General features: G+C 36.8%; 1 pseudogene across 1 annotated transcript in view; it reads left to right on the forward strand.

Moving 5' to 3' along the window:
• The first annotated feature begins 552 nt into the window (after window positions 1-552).
• Window positions 553-26,179, forward strand: part of LOC112849957 (uncharacterized) — a 339,733-nt pseudogene continuing 314,106 nt past the window's right edge. The window contains exon 1 of the transcript XR_015240104.1: window positions 553-1,499. The product of XR_015240104.1 is annotated as an uncharacterized LOC112849957 (transcript). The remainder of the gene's footprint in view (window positions 1,500-26,179) is intronic.

Here is a 26,179-nt window from a genome sequence, read left to right on the forward strand (position 1 = left end):
TGGTAGGGCAGTTCACTTGATTTGTTTCCAAAGGGGAATAAATGAATAAAGAATTTAGATTCTGAAGGATATTTTTTGGGTAAGAATTCAGTGCCAAAGAGGTATGCCTTAAAGAATTGTTCTAGATAGCATCTTTGTTTCCTCATCCTTCTTTGCACTCATAGAGACACATACATGCTCACAAAAATTGTGTACTTTACCTTACCTGTCATTTTCAAGTTCTCATTGTGGAGTTATTTGCTGAAGAAATTGAGAATTACTCTGTATTTAGGAACAAATCAGAGATGACATATAATGACTGGTAGAATTCTCACCTTGGTCTTTAATAAGAACAAGATGGCTTAATTCATCTCTTTGAAGAAAAGCTTAACATCCTACAACTGTTGTAAATATAAATCTGCACTAATATCCTGAAAAATTCCTTAACACTTCTGGAATTACTGATATGTTTGCTTCCAAAAATAATGGTAAATTCTTGAAAACATTTATGATTAAAGTAGATTGAGAAAGAAATAATATTATTTTCCTCTTGTAGCTGGGAACTTTTGATGTATGAATTTCGCATGCCCCTGTGAATCAGATGTTATTAACCTCATTGTATATTTGAATAAACAATGATTCTGTGAGTTTAGGATTTAAACACAGATCTTCCTGACTCTGAGTGATTATATCTTCCAGTATTTGATTAGAAGTCTTTTGACCAATATTAGAAGGTAAAAGAACAAATATTCTATCAAACGTATTGAATTTAATATGCAGAAATCCTTGTGAACTTGGACAAATTATATAAACACATCAAACTTCTATTTGTTTTATCTGCAAAATAAAGATGGTAAGACTAACTGCCTTATAGGACTGTTAAGAGAGTAAGATTAGATCATGTACTTATAGAATTTCACAGAATCTCTGCACACAGCGAGTGTTCAGTAACTTTGATGCATTTTGATACATCAGTAAATTATTTTTATTATTTTTCTTCTAAGTTTTTATTTAAATTCTAGATAGTTAACATACGGTGTAATATTAGTTTCAGATGTAGAATTTAGTGCCTCATCACTTACATAAAACACCCAGTGCTCAACACAATTGCCATCCTTAATACCCATCTTTCATCTAGGCCATCCCCTTTCCACCTCCCCTCCAGCAACCCTGTTTGTTCTCTATCATTAAGAGTCTGTTTCTTGGTTTTCCTCTCTTTCCCCCCACCCCCCGCCATGTTAATTAGTTCTGTTTCTTAAGTTCCACATATGAGTGAAATCATATGGCATTTGTCCTTCAGTCAATTATTTTTAATATATGTAGGAAATAATTTTAGGACATCGATAACTTAAAAATTATTTTGCTTTGTGCCATAATTAGGTATTTAATAAGAATCTGTTACTTTCACACAGTATGCTGGATATTATCAAGAACATAGAGAATCATCTTGTCTGCTGTTGAACCACTTGGGTCCTGGCTATGAAGATAAAACACACACCTAAGTCAGAGAGCACCAAGTGGTGAGATCTTACCTGTAAATGTACTAGGAATTTGATGGAGAGAGAAATTGTTGTGGGCCCCAATAAAATGTGAGCCATGTTGCTATTGGCTCCGAAGGAAGGTGTAGAATATGAAGAGGAAAGGAGGGCAGGTACAAGGGGGGTAGATCATGAGTAATGTTACAAAGGTGTGAGGAGCAAGGCCCTTTCAGGAAAAGCAACCAGAGCTAATGATACTGCCTTACAGAAATAAAAAAGGAGAGAGAACTGTTTTCAAGTTGGATACCCTGTTCAGTGCTTTATAATTTTCCTTACAGACATTTTGAGAAGCAAATGAGTAAACTGGGCCAATTGGGAAATTGATGCCCATTCTCTCCACTTCTTATAGAAACCTTTACAGTGGTGAAGGAAATGAGGGCCTCGCAGGGGTGAGAGTCTGAACAATCCATAGTCTCCCAGTGTGGATTTTCTCCCCGGTAAAGTAGCACGTGCAAAAATGCAAAGGTCAGCTTCTGAAACGTTTTATATTTACATGTGGAGTAGCCTAAATTGTTTGAAAATGTTACTTTGATTAATATTCACCGCCAAGCAGCCTCCCTGCCTATTCATTGGACTTTGCTTTCACCAAATAGGTGAGGAATCCTCGCTAGACTGATTAGACTCCTTTGTTCCTCTACCCCGGTATTTACCTATCACTGATGTCTTCTAGTGTCTGTGGCAATGGGTGTGAGATTACTTTTCCATAGATCAAACTTCAGAGAGATTTTTATAAGTTTTAAGCCTTTGTACTTAGATTCATCTTATCTATACTTTCAAGTGTCCTTTCCTACCATCTTTTAGCAGCTTTATTAAGATATCATACACATAACAACCTTATTTAAATTTACTCATGTTCAGTGACTTTTCATGCAATCATAGAATCATGCAGCCATTGCTACAGTCAATTTTAGAAGGTTTTCATCACCTCAGAGAGAAACCCTCCCTCACTCCTTCCATCTCCCCAGCCTAGGTAACCAAGAAACTACTTTCCATCTGCATAGATTTGCCTTTTCTGGACATTTCATGTAAATAGAATCATGTAGTGAGTGGCTGGCTTCTTTCAGGTAACGTAATGTTTTTGAGTTCATCCAGGTTGTCATATGCATCAGGACTTCCTTTCATTAATACTCCGTTGTACAGAAACACCACATTTTACTTACTCTTTCATCAGTTCTGGACATTTGGGTTGTTTCAACTTCTTGGCTATTATGAATAATGCTACTAAGAACATTCAAGTGCAGTTTTTGTGTGACCATTTTTAAATTTCTTTTCAGTAGTATTTCTGGAGTGGAATAGTTGGATCACTTGGTAACCCTATGTTTAACTTTTTCATGCCCTTTTGAGCCTGGAGCTGGCTTCACAATATCCCTAAACCAGGCATGCAAAACACCCTTGTTTTGCATGGCTCCTTCTTAGGCCCTCTGCTCTTCTTGTACCCATATTCTCTTGTATGTCTTCATGCTAATCCCATGCTTAGAATAACAGCCAAATGCATATCTCTGGCCTAGACTGCTTCTCTGGACTCTAAATATTTATATCCAAATGTTCAATAGCAGTTCTTTTTGAACACCCCACAGGGACTTCTAAATCAATCTTTTATTCTTCTCCCTTCCACCATGCTCCTCCTCCTATATATTCTAAGTGGGTGAATGACACATCCTAATAAGAAATCCAATAGCCACATGAGGCTTCTTTCCCTTCTATAATCCATCACCAAACCCTATTGATTCAGCCTCCTAAGAATCATGAATGTGTCCCCTCATTCCATGCTCACAGTTACCACTCTGCTTTAATCTCTCAAGTCTTCTCCATGTGGTAGCCTCTTAACTTATCACCATGCAGATCATCCCCTTCCTCCTCCATCTGTTCTTCCTGAGGCTGCCAGAAAAGTTGCTCTGAAACACACATCTAATCATTTCACTCTGCTGCCTAAAACCTCTCAATGTTTCCCCACAGTCTGCAGAATAAAAAAGCAAACTCTTGTGCTTGGTGCCCCAAACCATCCATAACCGGACCGTCACAGTCTCTTGAGTTTCCTCTTCAAGTATTTCCATCCTGTATCCAGACACCAGATTCTGTAGAGGCCTCTAGATGTGCTGTAGGTATTTTCATGGCCTCATATCAGTTTCCCCAGACTGTCCTGGTTCTAAGCCCCTCTTTAGTTGGACTAAATTTACAATTTATTTGTGGAACAAATAAATAGACATGTATTGTAAAAAATAACATCTCTTTTGTTCTTCAAGACATCTTAGGCCTTTGGGAAGAATTGTCTATAATCTCAGCTTGAATTGGTTTGCTTCTCAAAGCATTTTGCACTTTCTTTCATCACAGATATTATTGGGCTATATTTTAAGTGTCCCTTAACTAGCCCAACTTCCTCAATTCACTGTTCTTTGAGGAAAAGACCACATCTGTTTTGTCTTTGTCATCTCAGCACTCTCTATGATAGTAGGCACTGAATAGTATGTTCAATGAATGCACGAATGCCATATCTGCAAATATTTCAAGAACCTTCAGATCTTCTGTGTTTCAGATTCCCTGCCTGTATTTGATCTAACCCAGCTTCTTCCAGGCCTAGAGGTAGTGAGAGTATTAAGCACTTGATATGAAGTACTGGTGGTACTCTTACTCTGACAGCCTTTTCTTACACCTGTTTTCCTGCCAGCTATAGCTTTCCTTTTCTTTCTGGTTCTCATGGTTATTCTTGCTGTTTTACTTCAGATTGGCAAGGCTGACTGTTTAGACAGGTCTCGAGAGGCCATGAGACCTGAACTAATCCTATGACTTGTGAGGGCTCTGTGTGTGCCTGGTCTTCATGCTGTGACCTTATTATTCTATGCAGCCCTGTAGGTGATTCTCTTTGACATGGGTATAATGGAAAGTGAAACATTTGCCTCTGTAATGGCCATTGCATAATGGGCAAAGAAATATCCACGTAATTTTATAAGCTTTCTGTAAGTTTCTTTGGCTCTTCCTGTTTTAAAAAAAAAATATTTTAGAGAGAGAGAATTTGCATGTGTGGAGGCAGGAGAGGCAGAGACAGAGAGAGAGAGAGAGAGAGAGAGAGAAAGAGAGAGAGAGAATCTTAAGTAGGCTCCACATTTAGTATGGAGCCCAATGCAAGGCTCAATCCACGACCCTGGGATCATGATCTGAGCCAAAATCAAGAGTTGATCGCTTAACAGACTGAGCCACCCAGGCACCCCTGACTCTTCCTTTAAACAGTTGAGTAATTTATTAGTTACAACTTTAAAAAAAGAAAGTGAGTGGAGTGATATAGGAATTCAACTTCTGCATACCTCTTTCCCCACACAGAGTTCTGAGAATCACTTTTTAAAATCTCTGCTTCTGTTGTAAGGAAAATGGCTTTTATTTCAGTGTTTCCCATGGGGCTTTCGATTCCTCTCATTAAAATGAATGTATTTGCAGTTTGGAGGAAGAATTAATAGGGCCGTCCTGTTGAATGTTGAATGAAAGAGTGAATGCATTAAAGGCAGAAGAAGCTCTTGCCTGTATACATGTAAAATGTGAAATATTGTACAAAAAAATATAGCTGACATCTAGTTCCAAAAATGCATTACTAGCCTGTTAGTCTAACAAAACAGTTCAAGGTTTGTTTTGTTTTGTTTTGTCATTTGAGTTGTGATTGGTAGCTTGGTAGCTTTAAATTTCTTTGTATTTGGATATTGACTAGCATGAAAAAGTATAAAAAAAAAAAACTTCAGAAAAAGTTTTAGCTTTTTTATATTTCATACAGCATTCCAAATAAAATACATGATTACATTGGTGATTGAGTAATTTAGTGTTCATTATCAAAAAGCTGTATTTCCTGTGCCTTTGTCTCTGGGACGTGTATGGTTTAAAGACATTTGTAAAGATTTCAGACAACAATTGGAAATCTATTTCATAAAGCAAAGAAAGATGACTGTGATATTGTAGGGCTTAGAAGTAGTTACCCCACAGGATTGTTTTCAGTTTTAAATACACAACTTCGAAGAAAGGTAGATAGGCTTTCAAGCCTACCAATACTCTTAGGCATTGCCAATAAGGCCAAGTCTGGAGAAAATGAAAGCAAAAGATATAAAGTAGTAATTTCATAATGAGACTTTGTTTATTCCAGGAGATAAATGAGATTCACAGATGGATACAGAAAGAATCTACATTAAGTGTAATATACTGAATGGCTGGTTTGTAGTTTTCTTCCGAGGTTTCCTTTTTGAACATCTGAATTAATTCTCAATTCTGAAAATTTCCACAGGTTGTTTGAGAATTGTTTCCTTCATTACTTGTAAATATGTTTCTTGAGATTACCACCCAGAGAGTCTTAAACTCAGAAAAATCAAGCAGAATCTGTTTTCCAAATTTGTTGAAGAAACCAAACATTCCTCTAAATTCTGTGTATACACCTCTCCATCCTCTGCTGGAAGAAGAGTTAAGTTAGGAGGGAAGAGGCGATATGGAGGCACAGATTGACTGCATAGGCTTGTGAACCACCCTTTAATGGTTATCTCAGTAAAACAACAAGGACACCATAAAGCCAGTGAGGTTGAGGAATGGTGAGGGGCAGAGAAGCAGCTTCTTCTGTTTTGTTGGTGATTGTCAAGGGGAAGTCTGTAAATACAGCTCAGAGTGTAGAAAGAGTCAACACATACTTGACTTTTATAGTATAACATGTGAATACAGAACACACGGGGAAAGATGTTTTATGAGAAAGTAGTCTTTTGATAGAAGGCATACCTTAAATTTTATGCTTGAAATAAACTGAAATACCAAATCATTTTCTAAGTTAACAGCAAAGACTTATTGAAATGACATGGTTTTTCTTTGCACTGGAATTTAAGCAATGAGGCAAAGCTTTCAGAGAGCTGTGTTAGATCTTTTCAAGTATATTGATAATAGCAAGAGATGTTTTGTTTAGCTTCTGAGTAGGTTTTCTCTCTCTTTTTAGGTGTTATTGTTAAATGTTGTATCCCATCTGTTGTATCAAAATGGAAATGGCTATCAGTGATTCAGTTCTTACCACCCATAGTTGAAGCTTCATGTAGGAATATCCGCTTAGATGAAATAACAACTCTGACTTACTGTTGAGAATAATGAGTAAGTTGAATATAAGGCATGTAAGTTGTATACCATGAGACTTGGAAGAAGTTCAAAGTTACTCCACTCCTCCCTTTCTCAGCCAATATTTCACAGTAATCTGAAATCTAATATTCCCAGCATGTATATATTTACTTATTTGTTTGCTCGTTTATTTAACAAACGTTTGTATGGCACTTACCATGTGTTAGGCACTGTTGTAAATACTTAACAGAACTAAGTAAGATAGATACTCTTATCATTCATTTGCAGATGCGAAAATGGAGGAAAAGTAGCAAAATATTATTTTCCCAAGGCTACACACTATAGGTATGGAAATCAGGCAGGCTGACTCTCAAATCTGTACCTTCAGCTACTAAGCTGTGTACTTTCACTTCTCCAAGCTATGAGTTTATACATAAAGGCTATGTTTGAAAAAATCAAAATACTATGGTAAAGAGGAACAATATATTAATAGCCACAAATACATTACTCTAAACAATGTAAATGTCTTATAAAGAGCTGACTGGTTTTCCAGAGGGGAACTAAGACCTAGAAGTTTATTGGGGGAAAGGAGGGGTGGAAAGGTTTAAAATTCAGGCTATAAATAGGGGCACCTGGGTGGCTCCCTTGGTTAAGTGAGTTCTGTTCAGGTCATGATCTTGTGGATCATGGGTTCCAGCACTGCATCTGGCTCTGCACTGACAGGTCAACCTGGAGCCTGCTTCAGATTCTCTCTGTGCTTCCCTCACTTGTGCTCGCTCAAAAGTAAATAAATAAACATTAAACAACAACAACAACTCAGGCTACATATGGAAGAAGAAAGCTTCAGAAAGGCCCTAGGTATATTTGGGAAGGGTTGTTGTAGCCAGTCAGATGGGTGCCCACATGGGCTTCTGAACAGACTTGACTGTTTTAGAATATTAATCAGGTTTAGTCACCCTAATCAATTTTTTACTTTGTCTGCTTTTCATTCTAAGTATTTTTTTTGTTGTTTTCCTCTTCTCCCTACTCCCTTTCCTTCCTTCCTCTGTCTCCTCCTCCCTTACCCTCCTCTTTACATTCTTTCTTCTCTAGTTAATGTCAAGATCATATATTCTTTGTAGCAATCTAACATTTAGTTTGTTTATTGAACCCAAATCACATGAACTCTCTTATTAAGCACATTCAGTGTGTTTCAGACTAAAAACTGATGGTCCTTTGGTGAATCCTGGCCCACATTGGTATGTGACTTTGTGTTAGTCCACATATTGCTGTGTTGTGTTTTTAACTGAGTTAGTGTCTATATCAGCCAGGATAAGCTCTTTATAGCTATCACAATCACAGACACACACACACACACACACACACACACACACACACACACACACACCTCAGTAGTATAAAATAACAAAATTTTATCTTTCACTCACGTAGCACATGTATCACAGGAGGACAATTGCACTGAATTGCCTTCACTCTGCACCCGCCTTGATAAAGCAGCCACTATCTGGGGTATTATTAATTGCTAGAGCAGAGAGAAAAGAGCTTTGGAAGGTCAGACACCCACAATGAAAATCTGGCTTAACGAATCATTGAGAAGACCTGGTCACATGGCATAATCCAGCCACAAAGGGATCAGGCAGTACACTTGTACTATTTGGCCAGAAGGTTAAGAGCTTGTGACTCTTACAGTTGCACACATCTAAAATTCAGAAGAGTTCCCCAAAAAGTCGTTTTTTTCTTAATTAAGTCAGAAGATTTGGCATTATTCTCCAATCCCTACTAGGAACCAGTTGGTTAAAGCTAAATAGCAGGTGTCTTGTTGATACAAGTTATGTGGCAAGCCTCTCATTTACCAATTCCATCTCCCCCAGTCATCCTGATTCAGTGCCCATAACCATATTTACTATTCTGGAAGTGCTTTTTTTCTTCTAGAGGGTTTAAGAGGGAAGTATTTGTAACCACACTTATCAAAAGTAGAAAAACAAATGATTAAAACAAAGTCCAGGTTTAAAGAAGAACAGAATAGTGTGCGCATGTATGCATGTTACGTATATGTGTATATGTTTTGTTGTTGTGTTTTTGTTTTTGTTTTTGTTTTAGGAAGCTAAAAAATGTTTATGGCTTAATATTTATTTAATCTGAAAAAAAGTTCACATCAAAATTTTTTATTTGTCTCTTTAAATTATCCACCATCAGTCTAAATAAAAATACAGATGGGGTACATGTGGATTAATTAATTTTGTTCTTAGAACATCTTTTAAAGTTTCACTGGAGGCTTGAGTTTAAAATATTATTATTCAATATATATGATCTGTTGCAAACAAGAGGTCACAGTAGTTCAGATTTGAAAAGAACAATAGCCCACATGGAATTTAAAAATAAAGTATGTGTATGATGCCGTGCTTTTTTTCTACCTGCTTTTTTACATATGTTTGAGGATCTTATTTTCTCCAGGAAAATTCATTTATGTTCATATTGAAGGGGTTCAGAACAAGCCTCCCCAAAATGTGCTATTTGGGCATGTGGATTACTTTGAGCTGAAGTCAGTCAAGGCCCAAAAGACTCAGGAATAGCTTTTACCTCCCCTTAAGTGCCTAAAAGAATTTAGATAGAGGACCTGGTCCAAGAGAACTGTCACCAAAGGTAACTCCAAAAAAATGGGCTAGGTGTGGTAAATTGGGGGGGAAGCTCAGGAGGGCCTGGAGATCAAACTCCTCTCTGTGTATCATTATCTTTGTATGACATAGCAAACATTTATTGATCAAACATTTTTCTTCCCATTTTCTTGTGAAATGTCTTCCTTCTCTTTGGTGTCTCAGACCCCTTCTTAGTTCAGGATGGCATAGAAAACTCAATTGCCTGACTACCTGTGGGTCTCCTGTCCTTATGGGGATTTGATATGTATGTCATTAAATTTTTCTCCTGTTAATCTGTCTAATGTAAATTTAATTAATAGACCAGCCAAAGAATCTAGAAGGGTAAAGAAAAAAATTTCCTTCCTTCTGATGTACATTTTCATCTTGACAGGGATAGGGACAGAATTGAAGTTAGCCATTATTCACCTGCCAGACAAAACAATTATTAATTTAAATAAACTCAATGTGAATTTGTTTAAAAACAAACAAACATTGGTCAACCTTTTGTTTCTGAAGTTTAGATTAATCATATTTGGGATTTTTGAATGCATGGTTGGGATTAAGATGAAAAGATTTTCCAAATAGCTCTGGACACTATTATAACAAAATACCATTTACCATTTCATATCAGAAGGTGATCAATTCTAAATGATCTACATTTTAGGAATTGGTTTGAAGAGTCTAAAAATTGATATTTCACTTAGCACTACTGTGAGAAGATCTTTACATATTACAGAGAACAAATATATGCATTTTTAACCTTTTACTATTAAATTGGGATGAAATATCCTATTTTACTCTGAATATGAAGTGTCATACTTTAAAGCATATTAAACTTTAGATGGCTCACTCTATATTGCCGAATCATATGAATGGCCATGGACAGCTGAGTGAATAAGTTTGAGGAATGACAACTCAATGTGTTATTCCTTTCAAATGAAAGCTGTAGAAATTCAATCTGCCTTGTCTACTTTTAGACATTAATATAAGGTCAATCTATTTTTGTATTTCAGTTGTACTAAATTTAAAATGCCAGGTTTCATTCATGTCTTATGGTAACTCTTAACGCTAACCATTTCCCAAAATATTTTCTAAAGTGCATATAAAAGCCTACTGGAAAAAAAAAAGTAGATTGGCTCTTGTGTAGGTTAATCAAAGTATGAATAGTTAAAAATACTCTCCTTAAAACAAGGTTATTACAATTGTTTTATTTATTTATTTATTTATTTATTTATTTATTTATTTATTTATTTATTTATAATATTTATTTTTGAGAGCCAGACAGAGTGTGAGTGTGGGAGGGGCAGAGAGAAAGGGAGACACAGAACATGAAGCAGGCTCTAGGCTCTGAACTGTCAGCACAGAGCCCCATGCAGGGCTTGAACTCACAAACCATGTGATCATGACCTGAGCTGAAGTCGGATGCTCAACCCACTGAGCCACCCAGGCACTGCAAGGTTATTATAATTGTAGGTGAAAATACATCTAGTGAAATGTGACAGGTTCTAATTTTTCTTTTGCCAAGAGAGTAGAGTTGAAATCATAGCATCTTCAGGGAAATATAAATATCCATAATTTCTGGATGAGAGAGGATTTGGGATGATGAGCCCTTTAAGAATTTTTATCATGAACAGTAATAAAAAGAAAAACTCTTTTTCTGTATCCACAACACTTCTGACACCAAATGTGTGGGGCTTTTCCCCTCATGAACCAATTCACTAACCCTCTGAACACCAACTGGGTAACCTAAAATTCACTCTGGCACTATCTGGAGTTACTGCAGACTCCCCAAATTAAGGGCTTGATTTCACAAGGCTGCTCCTTACATCTGATGCAATCTCAAGTCCTGTACTTCTGATCAACCTGTTATAAATTGGAGATTTCCCATGACCCAATTCTTGGGTTTGGTAATTTACTAGAATAACTCACAAAACTCAGGAAAGTGCTTTATTTACTATTGCTAGTTTATTATAGAGAATACAACCCAAGAACAGTTAAATGGAAGAGATGCATTGGATAAGGTATGTGGGAAGGGGTGCAGAGCTTCTGTGCCTTCTGGAGGCACACCACCCTCCCAGCACTACATGTGTTATCAGCTTGGAAGCTCTCTGAACCCCTATGTTTAGGTTTTTTTTTTTTTAATAGACGTTCCATTATGTAGGCAAGAGTGATTAAATCGTTGGCCATTGGTGAGTGAACTCAACCTCCACTTCCTCTCCTGTCCCCTGAGGTCAGAGGTGGGGATGAAAATTCCACCCCTTTAATCACAAAGATGGTTCCTCTGGCAACCCAGCCGCATCTCCCAGAGTCACCCAATTAACATAAACTCTGCTATAGTTGAAAGGGGCTTATTTTGAACAACAAAAGACACTCCTCTAACCCCTATCATACAGGATATTACAAGGGACTGAGGAGCTAAATGCCAGGAACTGGAGAAAAAGACCAAATGCATATTTTTTTATTATATCCCAATAGCACAATTACACCATTTTTTGCATATTAAGGACAGTTTTATCACAATATAGGGAATCCCTAAGCAAGCAATTGTTTCCTGTTTTTTTTTCCACATATTTATTATCATCCGTAATATGCCATGTGCTATTGTTTGCTAGGTACTTGTCTTTTTCGCCATCAAATTTAGGTTTGTAATTTCAGCATTTTGATCTGTGATGAATTTCTTATGATATACATCCTTATGATGAAGTTTTGAAGTGATGTTGTTGTCTGGAGACAACAGCAACGGAAAAATTCTTGAAGATGTCTTTAGTGCAAAAAGGTGATTTTATTAAAGCATGGGGAGAGGACCCATAGGCAGGAAGAGCTGCACTGGGGTTGTCACCAGTAACTCATTATATACCCTTAGGTTGGGAGGGGGTCATAGAGAGAGTAAGTCTGTAAGTATTTTGGAAGCAAAGTTTCCAGGACTTTAGAGGTTAGTTGTTGCTAGGGAAACACCATTTATTTCCTTTTAATAAAACATCAGTCATGAGACCCTTCAGATGTATATCGGGGGGCCATAAGCTTGGAGTATGATTGCCAGCATGTCTCTTGAGGCAGTTGAGATAAAGGAGGTAGACTTAGAGGATCCTTGAGGTTGGGATAATGTTAAGCTAAGATTCCCTTATGCCCCCAGCAAAGTGTCATCATCAAGGCAGTTGAGCTCCTAGAGGGACGTAACTTTGCCAATTTCAAGGACTTGTCCGTGGGCTGTAGGCAGTAAGGTACGGGAATTTAATATTTCATTTGCCTTAGGTTCCCACATTACTATGGCAAGCACTTAAACCCCTATCCTTTGTTCTTGGGTAGCCAGGAGTGTCCAAGAAATATCACACATATTCCATGAGGGGTTCGGGGCGGGGTTGCTATTAGCCTGTATTTTGCCCTCAGCTTGCTCCACGCTTCCTCATCACTTACTAGTTTTGTGAAGTGCCCATGATCTCTTGATGGGAACACACCCATTATTGTAGCACCTAGGACAGGTCTAGAAAATCTTGAATCTTTCTTTTTACAATCTTTCTTTACTTTTCCTCTGAGATCTTTGAACTTTACTTTCCTGAATTTGGGTGCAAGTATCACAGGTGTGATACACTACTCAAATCCTGTACGATGGTGTGATCATTTCCTCCCAAGGTTTCAACTATTTCCTTAACCAACCACTGAATCAGAATGATGTTGAGAGAGGTACTTCTCCTTGCTTTTTCAAGTTCCTGAGAGATTAAGCTGTCAGGCTAGGCAAGTAAAGCATTTATCAGATCTTCTTTTAGTTGGATGAGAGCATCCAGCTAGTTGAAGGCTTTTTCTACCTGGCATCATGTCTGAGTTCATTTTCTCCTCACTATCGGGAAAGCACTATTGACATAAACTCTTGGTTATCCATCCTTCAGCTGTCGGTAGCCTCATTGCATAGTGCAGTGTCTGATAAATAGTAATTCAATAATTTTTTTGTTGAATAATGTAATAAATGATTAATTCTAGCCCAGTCTTTATGTACTAAGGTCTCTTCTGTTTCTTTCCTTATTCTTACCCATGTGCTGCCTCCGTGCTCTACACTCCGGTTTGCAGACTTCAGAACTTATCTTCTACATGTTACACAGCATTTTGTACAAGGTGCCCCTCTTTTTTGTTGCTGTACTGAGTCAAGAGTCCCATCCAATGTATTAGAGAAGCCAATGAGAGTTTTACTAACAATATTATGTTTTCAACTTCATCTCACTGATTATTCACTATCTGTATGTTTTCATTCTCCTGTTTTTAGTTTTAAGGGTCATACCTGACCACCTTTCCAGTTATTTGTGCCTGAGAATGAATGAATTCTTCCTCCATATTATTCTTTTTAGGCTCTATAAGTCACTCTTTGCAATGTCCAATTGTATAGTTTTATCACCTGTCTTCTACGTTTCAGTTGAAAAGATCTTAGTGAATGTCTATTTTATGATCTTATGTCTTTGAACTTTAAGTTGCTTTTACAATAAGATACTAGATATACCATAAGAATTAACATATTTAAAAGACATTTTCAGCATGTGAAAGTGTCAGTGTATGTTCATTGCAGAAGAAAAAACGTGTGTTGTGGATTTGAACAAAGACTTTTCACCTTAGGCTCAGATTATCTGATTATTAAAACACACTCGCATCTCAAAGCCCCAGTTCTCTTATAATGTCATGACCTTTAACTGGAAGAAGAGATGCAAATACCACTTGTCCTCACAAATAAGTAAGCCATTAGAGGAACATTTTTGTTTTCTTCAGGCTTTCCCCCTTATTCTCAGGGGATTACCTAAAGAGCACCTGATGGGTTCCATGCATTTGGTCAGGAAGAGAGCAAACCTCTCTATTAGCTGTCAAATACATATCAATGTATGTGTTTAGCAGCAGTTTACTAAATCATCACCCAGAATTCTGTTCATCTGCTAGCACCTTGAAATTATGTGACATTATAAAATGCTGTAGCTTAATCACAAAGGTCAGTGGCTACCTTCTTTGAATAAGGGCAATGTCTTATACCTTTAATGTAACTTCAGAACTTCAAGGATATAAAGCAGTAGCTTTCAACCTTGGACACACATAGAGAGCTTTAAAAAATGCTGAAGCCTGGGATCCATTCCCAGAGATTCTTGAGTACAGAATTTTGGGCGTCTGAAGTTTAGAAAGCCTCTCAGGTGATTTTAATGTGAAGCCGGCTTTAAGAACCACTGACATGGGTCAGTGCTTCTCAAACCTTAGTGTGAATACAAATCACCTGGGGATCTCCTTAAGCTTCCTTCTCAGGGAGTAATGGGAGCCTAAGAGTCTGCATTCCTAACAAGCTCCCAGAGGAAGCTGATGGGTTCCTGGACCCCACTGAAGAGTAAGCAAGTAGAATTCCTCTTTCTTTTCCCTCTTTGTCATATTCTTCTACTCTCCAGAATTTTGACACCCACCAGTTTTACTTCCATACCACCTTCTTAGAATCTTTTCCTTTCGTACTTTTCTGTGGGGTGTTGCACACAACTTTTTCTGAGAATTTGCTCCTTTCTAATAAGCCAGGACATAGAGAGGCATTCCTCGACCCTTGTGCCTTCCTTTGTAGCAGAGAGGCCAACTTGCATTTACAGTGTACATAATTGGTGAGTGCCTTAGGCAGGGAGATAAATATAGCTCTGGTCACTGGAAGGTTTCCTTCAGTGGCCCTATCTTCCAGGTCTCCTGTTGAAAAACTGCCTTTTATAGCTCCCTTGGGAGTCCTTTGTTGTTAACTTCTGGGAAAAACTGCATCCAAGTGATCCAACCAACTGTCTTCTGCCGTAGCTAACCTGTGCTTAATTGCTTGTCGTTGATAATTAGCTCTAATTCGCACAGCTTTCTTGAACTTGGAAAGCAATGTTCCAAATTCAATATTCTGTTTTAAAAGTCATAGGCTTTTCTGTCTCTTTTGCTTTATCTAATTCACCAAAGTGTAACTTTCAGGTCTTTGAATCATGGTAAATGATGGTGGTTCTCAGCTTTTATTATGTATGAGCATCACCTGGGCTGCTGATTAGTCATGATGATTCCTGGTTTGGTATTCAGAGGATCTCATTTGCCGGGTCTAAAGTAGACCCAGGTATCTGTATATTAAGTGTCCCTCTAGGGTGATTCTGTTGTAGGCAATCCAACCTTGGGGAAATACTATTTTTGACCTCGCTTCTCAAGCTTTAATGTATATTTGAGTCATCTGGGGATCTTGTTACAATGTAGATTCTGGTTTAGCAGTTTTGGGATGGGATATTTCTAACAAGCCTTTTGGTCCCAAGAGCACAAGATTCTGAGAAGTAAGGCTTTAGATTAAATAGTAATACCATACAATTCATACTTGTAAGTGTACATCACCTTAAATCTAATATAATGTATGTTTAATATCATATCTGTGTGTTTAAACATAAGCTTCTTAAGAGCAAAAGTCTCAAATTATAGAATGCCAAACTTGGAGAGGATCTACATAACTAATCCAGAGATCTTTTGCCAAGCTTAACCCAAAGATCCAGACCTTCAGCTCGGCCTCATTTTGTTTAAAGGAAACATTGCATATAAGTGTCTTTTAAAAATATGTGACTTGCCAGTTTTCCTCAGCCTCCACCTATCCTCTGAAGGCTTTTGAGTTTGGCAGTCTGCTAAAATTCTTTCTATTTGAGGTTCAATAAGAGAAGGTTATTGGTCATTTTCACACTCTTAACTGTTGAAGAGCTGGGGATGGGCTTAAACTTGTCTCAAGACTGGGCACATAGTGCCTTGTTTGTTTATTGCTTAAATACCTGCATCACAGTGTTGGTTTTGAAGATTCTTTGGACTTGTAAATCTTATACAGAACACATAGTCCCTGTTTTGCTTTAGTATTAAAACTCAAAAGTGACAGGGAAAAAGAAAACAAAACAAAAAAAGCTGTCCTAGATTCATTGTTACTGGGTATAAGGTCGGTCCTTGGCCTTTGGCTTGCTTCAGTAGCTTTAGCATAAGACTGATCTCAACAAAGCATCACTAATGTGACATCTCTCATGTGGAAAGGAAGCCTTGGCTTCACAAAATATCCCTTTATCAATAAGATGAAATTATTTTCCATCGTCTCCTGTGGAATTTATTAGAGTGAAGAAAAAGAAAGGATTTTTATTTAAGAGGAAAACTAAATCTAAAAGCCTAGTGTGGACTAGGCAGAAATTTTGCTGGATAAGGGTGAATTTAATCATTAATTCTGCCATTCGTGTGACAAGCTCTAGGCAAATATTTAGCATCTCCAAACTGATTTCCCATCTGTGAAATGGACATAATAATAGGTACCTGCTGAGCTATATACAATTAAAAACTACAATGAAACTATTTGCAACATAATTCACAGCAAAGAGTAATCATTAACTCTCTTACTAGATTTGGTTTTTTAACATATATAGCCATTGTAAATTCTCATTGTTTTTACATATTTGCACTCTGTGAGTCAGATGTATAATTTTTCTATATTTAGACTATTTAAATTCTGGAAGTTTTACATAGATGACTAAAAACATAAATATAGATGGAGAATGGCGGTAAAAACATTGGGTATTACTTATTGTTACAGAATCTTTTAAATAAAAGCCAGGTCAGAAATTCAGAATACAATGTATGAGAGGAACAAGGTGATGAGTTTATACTGAATTATAAAATTGAAGATCATTAGTGTTTTAGAAAACAATTTGCTAAGATAAATCATTTCTCTGTAGCATTTGCGATAAGCTGTATAGTGTTGTTCTTTTCAAGAACATTTTGGGCAACAGAAAAACTACCAGATTATGGAGGAGAATTTTCTTATTTTCCTTTGTCCTGGGAAAAATAATTTAATCCCCTTACGTTCGCTGTTTAAACCCACGAACTCTGAACTAGGGAAAATTTGCTCCCCTCAACCGCAAAGGGGGACATTTGGTGATGTCTAGAGACATTTTTGTTGCCATGACTGGAGGGAGGTGCCTCTACTCACTAGAGACCAGTGATGCTGCTCCATAGCCTACAACTTGCAGGGACACACCTGCCACAATAAAGGATTATTGAACCCAAAATGTCAGTAGTGCAGAGGTTGAGAGATCCTGCTTTAATCTATAGATGGATCAAAATAAATGGTACAGTATTAAAAGTCTGTAGCTCTAAACCATGCTTTCTCAATGGGGGCAATATGGTTTTCAAGGGGGAAAGAAATGACTTTTGGTGGGCACAGAGTATCTATATTATCATGGATCTGGCCCTCCAAAAGTCTATCCTTCTCAGTAAAGAGACATACAGTATATCTGTGATGTTAAAATTTCGTGGGGATAGGATGGCCAATTAGGGAAAAATTGTCTAAATAGGCTTCTTAGTGGATGACACTGAAAAAATAAAAATAAAAAAACAAAAAAAACAAAAAGTTGAACACTGCTCAACCAAATGAGCAAATGACCCTAGGTAGGTCCCTTCAGCCTTTTGTGCTTCAGTTCCCCATGTGTCCTCATGGGATTTTGTGATGGTGAAAGTAACATTAAACACCATATATTTATTGGTGCCCGTTAGTCTAGACCCTATCTTATACTGGTAGCAACTGGCACGGCAACCCTGTGAGATAAATAGACTCTTTTTTTTTTTTTTGTAGATGAAGAACCCAAGGCTCATGTAACCTATCTTAGTATTAAAAGCAAATAAGTGGAAAGGACCACCCAAGATTTCATATCTAACTGACTTCAAAGTGTTTTTTCTTTCTTCTGCCTTTCATTAGCTCACATTATAACAAACAGGTGTTATTTCATCATTGCAAGTAATAAAGCAAGCACGTGTCCAGGATTTTCTCTGGGGAAGTAAACATTATGGGTAATGTTTGTAGCTTTTTAAAGTAATAGCCAGCCTCAGGAAACCTCTCTCCTTCCTTTCAAGACTCTCCCTCCATCTCCCGATTCCAACATTCCCCCTCTCCTCCAGAACCCAGAACATGTGCCAAGGTTTTTTTGTTTTCGTTTTTGTTTTTTTCTCTCTCTCTTGCAGGCACTTTTCACTCCATCCCTCTGCTGACTCATCCCCCACTGCCTGTACCAACCTTTTGAATTTTACAAAACTATTCCTTATCTCTGTGGCTCACTTTAGATGCCCTCTTATCCTACTCTTTTCCTTCCCAGGCATCTTCTTTGTAAGACTCATTTGCAACTTCTGCCTTTGCTTCTTTAGCTGCTGTTTGCTCTTCAGCATCCCCAAATTATGCTTTTATTTATTTTCACTGGATCTCATGAGATGGCCATCTCTGGTATTTTCACTGTGGGTGCTCTCTTTTACTTGAAACTCCCTGCTCTCTTAATTTCTGAGACATCCTTCTCTCCTGGAATTCCTTCTGCTTTTCTGACCATTCCTTGTCAGCCTTTTATGCCCATACCAAAGTGATGGTGGTCCATAGGGATATGGTCTCCTGGCTTTGGATCTCCAGCCAAATATCACTTCTGATCCATGTGTTATCCTATCACCTCCTGAATATGTCCACAGGGACCTCCAGGCTCCCCAGAGAAAGTAAACTTACCCTCTCCCTTCCCTTGCAAATTTACTTCTTCTCTGGTATTTCTTATCTTGGGTACTGATGCCACCTAGATAATATGTGTACCAGTTCTAGTATAGCACATGGAGGCCACTCAAAAATAGTACTTATTACTAATTTAATCTTCATACAACACTATTAGCTAAGTACTATTATTATTATTTCCATTTTACAAATGAGAAATTGAGGCACAGAGTGATTAAGTGGCCTGCCTACAGTCATTCTTGCTTTCTCCATAACAATAGCTAATTAGTAACCAAGCCCTTTTCATTCTATAACATGTCTCCATCTCCTACTGCCTATATTCAGGTTCTCTTTATTTCTCATGTGACCTGTGGCAGTAACGCCCATTGCTGTTTCTTCCTGTAGCAGTACCTTGCCCCCATCACACCATCTCCACCAGGGTCAGATCGGAGTGCTCTTTCCAAAAACATTTACCTGCTCACGATATTCCCTTTCTTGAAACTCCTCAGTGGCTTCTGTTTCTTGCGGTTTAATCCAAATGCCATGTCATAGCATGATGTGCCCTCCTGAGCTAGCCTGTTCTTGCTTCATCTGCTTTAGACCTGCTTTAGAACTCATGCTCAGGCCACACAGAATAATGATAATTCTTAAATGCATCATGCTCCTTCACATTTCCATGATTTTATTCACACTGCATTCTCTACTCAAAATGCCCTTTCTTCTTTGTCTTCCTGAAGAGCCCCTACTCATCTATGGCTGACATAAAATGTCAACTACTTTAGGAAGCATTTTTACCTGAAATCTCAAGGGCAAATGAGCCCTAGTTTGTCCCAATGAACAGTGTATGTACATTTAGCATAGTATCTCTAACAGTTAAGTTGTCCTACTTTGGGTTACAGGGGGGTTCAGAGGTTGGACTCTGGGTTTGAACCCTTAGCGTAACTCTTAGTAGTTTTGTGTCTCTTGGAAAATTACTCCCCTTATCTACATCTATAAAATGGGGATCAAATAGGGATACTTAGGGTTGTTTAGAGCACTGAGATAATCACAGAAAGTGTTTGGCACATCAGAGCATGTGACTTTCCAGCTCTCAACATTCTCACGGGTTCCTATCATATTTGTAGATATAAATAAATAAATAAATAAATAAATAAAATGTAGACTATTGTTATCTTTTCTATCTAAATATATTCAGTCTTGATTTCAGAAAAAGAGAGGTTTTGGAAGGTAAGGGATACCTGTATTTATTATTGTGTTTACAATCTTGCATGATCCAGGTGTTGGCTCTTCCTGACCTGGTTTCCTAGCACTTTTTTCTTCACTCTCTCATTTTGCCCTCATTGACATCCTTATGCTTTCTTGGCCTTGGCATCTAAACTACCACCTTAGAGACTTTGCCTTCCTTGTTTTCTCCACCTTGATTGTTTTTCCCACTAATTTCCAAGTGGCTCCATGTAAGCTGTTGTTCAAAGGTCACTTAAGCAATTTATCTAAAGTAGAAGCCCCTTCACTTTATTTCCTTTTAATTTTCTTCATCACACTTAGTGTTTGATGTATTAATAATTTGTTTGCTTGTTTTTGGTCTCTGTCATTTGCTGCAATATAAATGTCATGACTTTGTTTTGTTTACTGCTGTATTCTTGAGAACTAGAATAATGCTTGACTTATAGTAGGTACTTAAATACATTTGTTGAGTAAATAAATGAATAAATTAGTGGATTATATTGTTATAATTCTTTAGTAGATGTGTCCTGAAAAGCAGCAATCAGATCCTTTTTGTCTTTATACACCAAGTTCATTGGTTTTAAAACTGTGTTCTTTGGAGCCCTGGAGTTTCTACTAAAATTCTGCTAGGGGCTAGCAGTCCTGGTTTTTAGCTCCAATTTTATATGTGTTATATAATGATTTGTAGTAATGGTTTCACTGCTAAAGGGCTTTGAAATCCATTGGCCTAGTATATCTCTAACACATTTAGTAAGTCATTCAATAAGTGTTTGCTGGATGAATGAATGAAACTGCCATAAATGTTGTCTTCAACCAGAAGAATAACATAGAGCTGACATTTTGTTGAATATCCTATCCATAATAAAATATCACCACCAGCATTAAGTTTTATTTGTGCATCCTTCCAAAACTAACTTAGATGTGATTTAAAAATTAAATATATATATATATATATACATATATATGTATATATATATATATATTTTTTAAAATATTTTTCTAATACAGCCTAATGGCTTTTCTACTTTTGTGGCATTCCTTTTATTGTTTCTTCATATAATTAAGTCAGTGAATACCAGTGATACATATGGAAACAAAAGGCACTAATTAAATTACTTATCACAAGGTAATTACTTTTTTATTAGCAAACTAGAAGATGATTCAGCATTCCTCATATCTTACTAAAATGTTCTATACCTTCAAGATATTGGCAATATTTGACTTGGATAGCATTAAAATTTTATTTGTATTTGATGAGTCTTGAAAAAGTTACATAATTACATTTGATATTATATAAAATATAAATATATAATAATTATATATGATGTATATTATATATAATTATACATAATTATATAAAATATCAAATGTAATAAACTAATTTGGTTTGACAGAATTAGAAATGTTCATAATGAGGTAAAATTTTAAGTGTAGTTTATATATTTTATTTAATTTAATATAAAATGTAGGTGCTAATAATGGCCATAGAAAGTTCAAAAGGAGTTCCGAATTTTCACACAGATCTGGTCTCTGGTACTTGTGAGTGGAAGAATTCAAATTGTTTAAGGTCCTTCCATTGCAGTAATTTTTAATAAGCTGTTTTGATTCTCCTCAGGTCCCACATATCCCACTTCGTGAGAAAGAAAGTAAAGAAAGGAAGTGGTGATAATGGCAGTGAGGATTTGAAGTGCAGGTTTAGAATACATGGAAATCAGAAGAAAGGTAGATGGCATGGTCATCCCAGGAAGGAGGAAGCTAATTCTGGCCATGAAACAAGATGTTTGTTAGCCACAGCTAGTTTTCATTGGAAACAGCTAGGGGGATTGAGAATCACTGGGAGGCATTTGCCCCACATTGGAGAAAAAATACTATGCTCCATGGCTAAAGTGAACTGAAGACAAATATGTTGAGGTAATCTAAACTGCTTACTAATGAATAGAGAGATTTAGAGAGAGATGAAATTAGATTAGGTCATCTCATTTTCTATATAGTAGGATCTTTCTAATCAGATTGAAAACTAGGAAAAGGGGTATGGAGGACATCGGTGATGCATTTGATTCTTTTGTCGTGTTGACAGCAAAAATGTTTTGGTAGCTTTAGGCTCTCTGAATGGGTGCTGGAGGGAATGTTTTTCATTCTTGAGGTCCAGGTCAGTCTCAGATCATGATGATATTCTGAGTCATAAGAAATGAAAAATGCTACTGTTTTCAGTTTTTAGTTTAACCTGTGATTAGCTTTTGGCAAATGGAGCCTTAAGTCTCTTCACTGGCCAATGTCAGAAACATGCATTTGCACACACATACACACACATACACACACATACCCACGAACATGGATTGTTTCACTTTGTTATGTGACACGAATGTCAACCATTCAATGGACACATTTTAATAAAGCATTAACAGCAATATTGAGAACGACATTATGGAGCATAGGTATTTACATTAAAACATGACCGTAAAGGTCATCTATTTCAACACCTGTATTCTACAGACATGGAATCTGAGATACATAAAGGTGACACATTCAAGGTCACACAATCTAAGTTATTAGAAAGAGTCAGGTCTAGAATCAAAGTGCTTAGGCTCCCACAGTGCTCATTATCAATAAGGGATGTCTGGTTAGGTCATGTATTTAATATTTGTTTATCTATTCATTCAAATATTCACCCCACATATTTTGAAGTTAGGTCTCAATTTACACAAGACATCATATGAATCTTTATTTCCCCCATTAAATAACTTAAGTGCATACATTTTCCTGTGAATATAATTTTGGCAACATCTCATAGTACTCTCATTCTCTAACTCTTAAGACACTTTATAATTTATTCATTATTCTTTGTTTCTTTTGAGTAAATAGCTCTGTTGGGGAACTTTTTTTTTTTTAATTTATAAATTTCTAGTTTTGTTGCATGCAAGTTAAAGGATAGAAAGCTTTTTACTTTTGGAAATTATTTAAGGTTTATGGTCAAATTCATAGTGAACTTCTTCATGCTATTAGTGGAGATTGTGACCTAGGCTAAAATCAAGAGTGGGAAGCTTAAGCGGCTGAGCCACCCAGGTGCTCCCCTAGTTTTTAAAAAATAAATTTCAAGTCTATATTTTGTATATAAAGGTTAATGACTCAATTTTGAGTGGATTATATAATCATCAAATATCCCTTTTTGTCTTTGAATTTAATTTTGATTAGTATTAATATTGCTATATTTGCTTTTTTATTCTTTCCACATGTATCTGATGCATCTTTTTTTTTCAACTTCCAAACATCTTGTTTTTTCTAATGTTTATTTACTTTTTTTTTTCTTTGAACTATTTACTTTTGAGAGAGAGAGAAAGAGAGACAGAGTGTGAGTGGGGGAGGGACAGAGAGAGAGAGAGGGTCTGATGTATCTTTTCTATTCCTTTATTTTAATCTGTCTATGCCATTTAATTTCAGCTATATCTTCTATAATCAGTAGTAGATTAATTTATAATTTATTTTCTTTTGATTTATCGTATCCTATTACTTTATGTTTTCTAGTTGCTATCTTTATTTTTACCACTTAAGTCTTCTATTCCTTCTTTTTCTTTGAGTGTTCTTTATTTTATATTTTCTTCTTTGTGATTTAGACTTTATTCATCTTGTTTTTTGAAGCTAAGTTATTAGATGACTGAGCTGGGTGGCTCAGTCAGTTAAGTGTCCAACTTTGGCTCAGGTCATCATCTCACAGTTCGTGGGTTCGAGCCCCGCGTCGGGCTCTGTACTGACAGCTCAGAGCCTGGAGCTTGTTTCAGATTCTGTGTCTCCCTCTCTCTCTGCCCCTCCCCTGTTCGTGTTCTGTCTCTGTCTCAAGAATAAATAAACATTAAAAAAATTTAAAGAAAAGATTACTACAGATTTAGCATTTAATGTGCTACAGTCATTTGACCCCTTTGTCATTAATAAATGTCCTTTTTTATCTTTAATGATGCCTTTTGCCTTAAATACTATCCTTCTGATATGAGTCTAATCTTGCTTTTAGTTTTATTTTAATCTTTAGTTTTATTTTGATTAGTGTTTAATGGTACTAATTTATTTTTTTATTGAAGGATAATTAACACAATGTTATATTAATTTCAGGTGTACAACATATTCCTTCAACAATTCTATACGTTATTCAGTGCTCACCATAAGTGAAGTCACAATCTGTCACCAATGGTATTACGATATTAACTATATTCCCTATGCTGTAATTTATATCTCCAAGATATATTTATTTTATTACTAGAAGTTTACACATCTTAACCCCTTTATTTCATTTTTATTATTAATGTTTATCCTTAAAATTGTAAACTCATATTTAAACTATCTTTTTTTGGGGCGCCTGGGTGGCTTGGTCGGTTAAGCGTCTGACTTCGGCTCAGGTCATGATCTCACGGTCCATGAGTTCAAGCCCCGCGTCGGGCTCTGTGCTGACAGCTCAGAGCCTGGAGCCTGTTTCAGATTCTGTGTCTCCCTCTCTCTCTGCCCCTCCCCTGTTCATGCTCTGTCCCTCTCTGTCTCAAAAATAAATAAATGTTAAAAAAAAATTTTTTTAAAGGAAAAAAATAAACTATCTTTTTGTTTAACATATAATACTAACCAAATATTTATATTTATATGCCCTCTGTTTTACTACAGTCATCTGTAATTTCACCAAGAAGTTAATAATTCTTTTTTAAAAGCTATTTTTTTATTAAAGTATAGTTGACACGCAATGTTACATTCGTTTCAGGTATGCAACATAATGATTCAACAACTCCACATTATGTTATGCTCACCACAGATGTGACTACTGTGTGTCACCATACAACGCCATTACAAAACCGTTGACTATGTTCCCTATATTCTACCTGACGATTCTTTTGTATTATGCCTCCACTTTCCGTATATCTTTAAACTTACCAGAAGTTTCGTATACATCTTTAGAACTAATGATCATTTATGATTCCTTTCTTTACCATCTTTTCTTATATTTCACATTTCTCTTTCTTGGATTAATTTTTCACTAATTGGGATGAATTCCCAAGTGAGTCTTTGAAATAGTACTTGTTTGCTTTCAAAATCATCTTGATTTTCTTCTACTTGAATGCTAATTTGTAGGTTAGACATTTTAAGCTCATAGTTATTTTCCCTCAGAAGGTTGAAGAACTTTCTCAGGTCTTTCAAATTAAGCCAATAGTAGGGGTGCTCAGTAGGGGTGGCTCAGTAGGTTAGGCGACTGACTTCGGCTCAGGTCATGATCTCGTGGTTCGTGGGTTTGAGCCCTGCGTCGGGCTCTGTGCTGACAGCTCAGAGCCTGGAGCCTGCTTCAGATTCTGTGTCTCCCCCCTCTCTGCCCCTCCCCCGCTCACACTCTGTCTCTGTCTCTCAATAATAAATAAACGTTAAAAAAAATTAGAAAAAAAAAGACAAATTAAGCCAACAGTATTGAAATTTATGATGTAAATAGAGAAATTTGAGGCAAACAGTAATAGAGGATACTGGACACACAGTCAAAGGGCTGACAGAAGTTAGGTAAAGCACTGAGCTCAAATGTCACTACAATATCAGTGGAGATTCAGTATCTGACTACAGTCTCCCCAAAGAGTATAACTGATTTACCAATTGCCAAGGACCCCAAAGAAGAGCCAGTTGGAGGGACCAACTATCTTTTGTGGGTAACATTGAAGGGGAAGTCAAGGGTCTGGTACTTACATATATGATCCAGGAGTTAAGTTCCTTTTAGAGGCATATCAAACAGCAGACTGTTTCCAGACTGACCTTGCTAGTGAGGAAGCTCTGTCTGTAGGAGAGAGACATTTTACAGGGAAAAGATAGTGTCAGCCAAACTAAAGAAAATAATTCACGAGGAAAGCCAAGGTTTTCATAATATAACTGTACATTATGTAAAACAGTGGAATATGCAGATGAATTAGAAACTGAGCATGTCAGAACAAATTTTGTAAACTTGGTGGCCTAAAACAACAAGAATTTATTCTGTCTTACATCTGAAGGTCTGAAGTGTGATATTGGGAGGTTACTGGGGCCACACTCCTTCTGGAGTCTCTGGGGAGAATCATCCCAGCTTCTAGGAGCTCTCAATATCATTGTAGCTGCCTCACTTCAGTCTCTGCCTCTGTCATCTTCGTATGGCTTTTCCCTTTTCTCTGCTCATGTCTACCCTTCTGTCTTTTATAAGGACACTTGTCATTAAATTTAGGGCCAACATTGGTACTTTAGGATGATCTCATCTTGAGATCCTTAAC

This window comes from Puma concolor, chromosome C2 (assembly GCF_028749965.1).
Source record: "Puma concolor isolate L17-30 chromosome C2, mPumCon1.1.hap2, whole genome shotgun sequence".
NCBI lineage: Eukaryota > Metazoa > Chordata > Mammalia > Carnivora > Felidae > Puma > Puma concolor.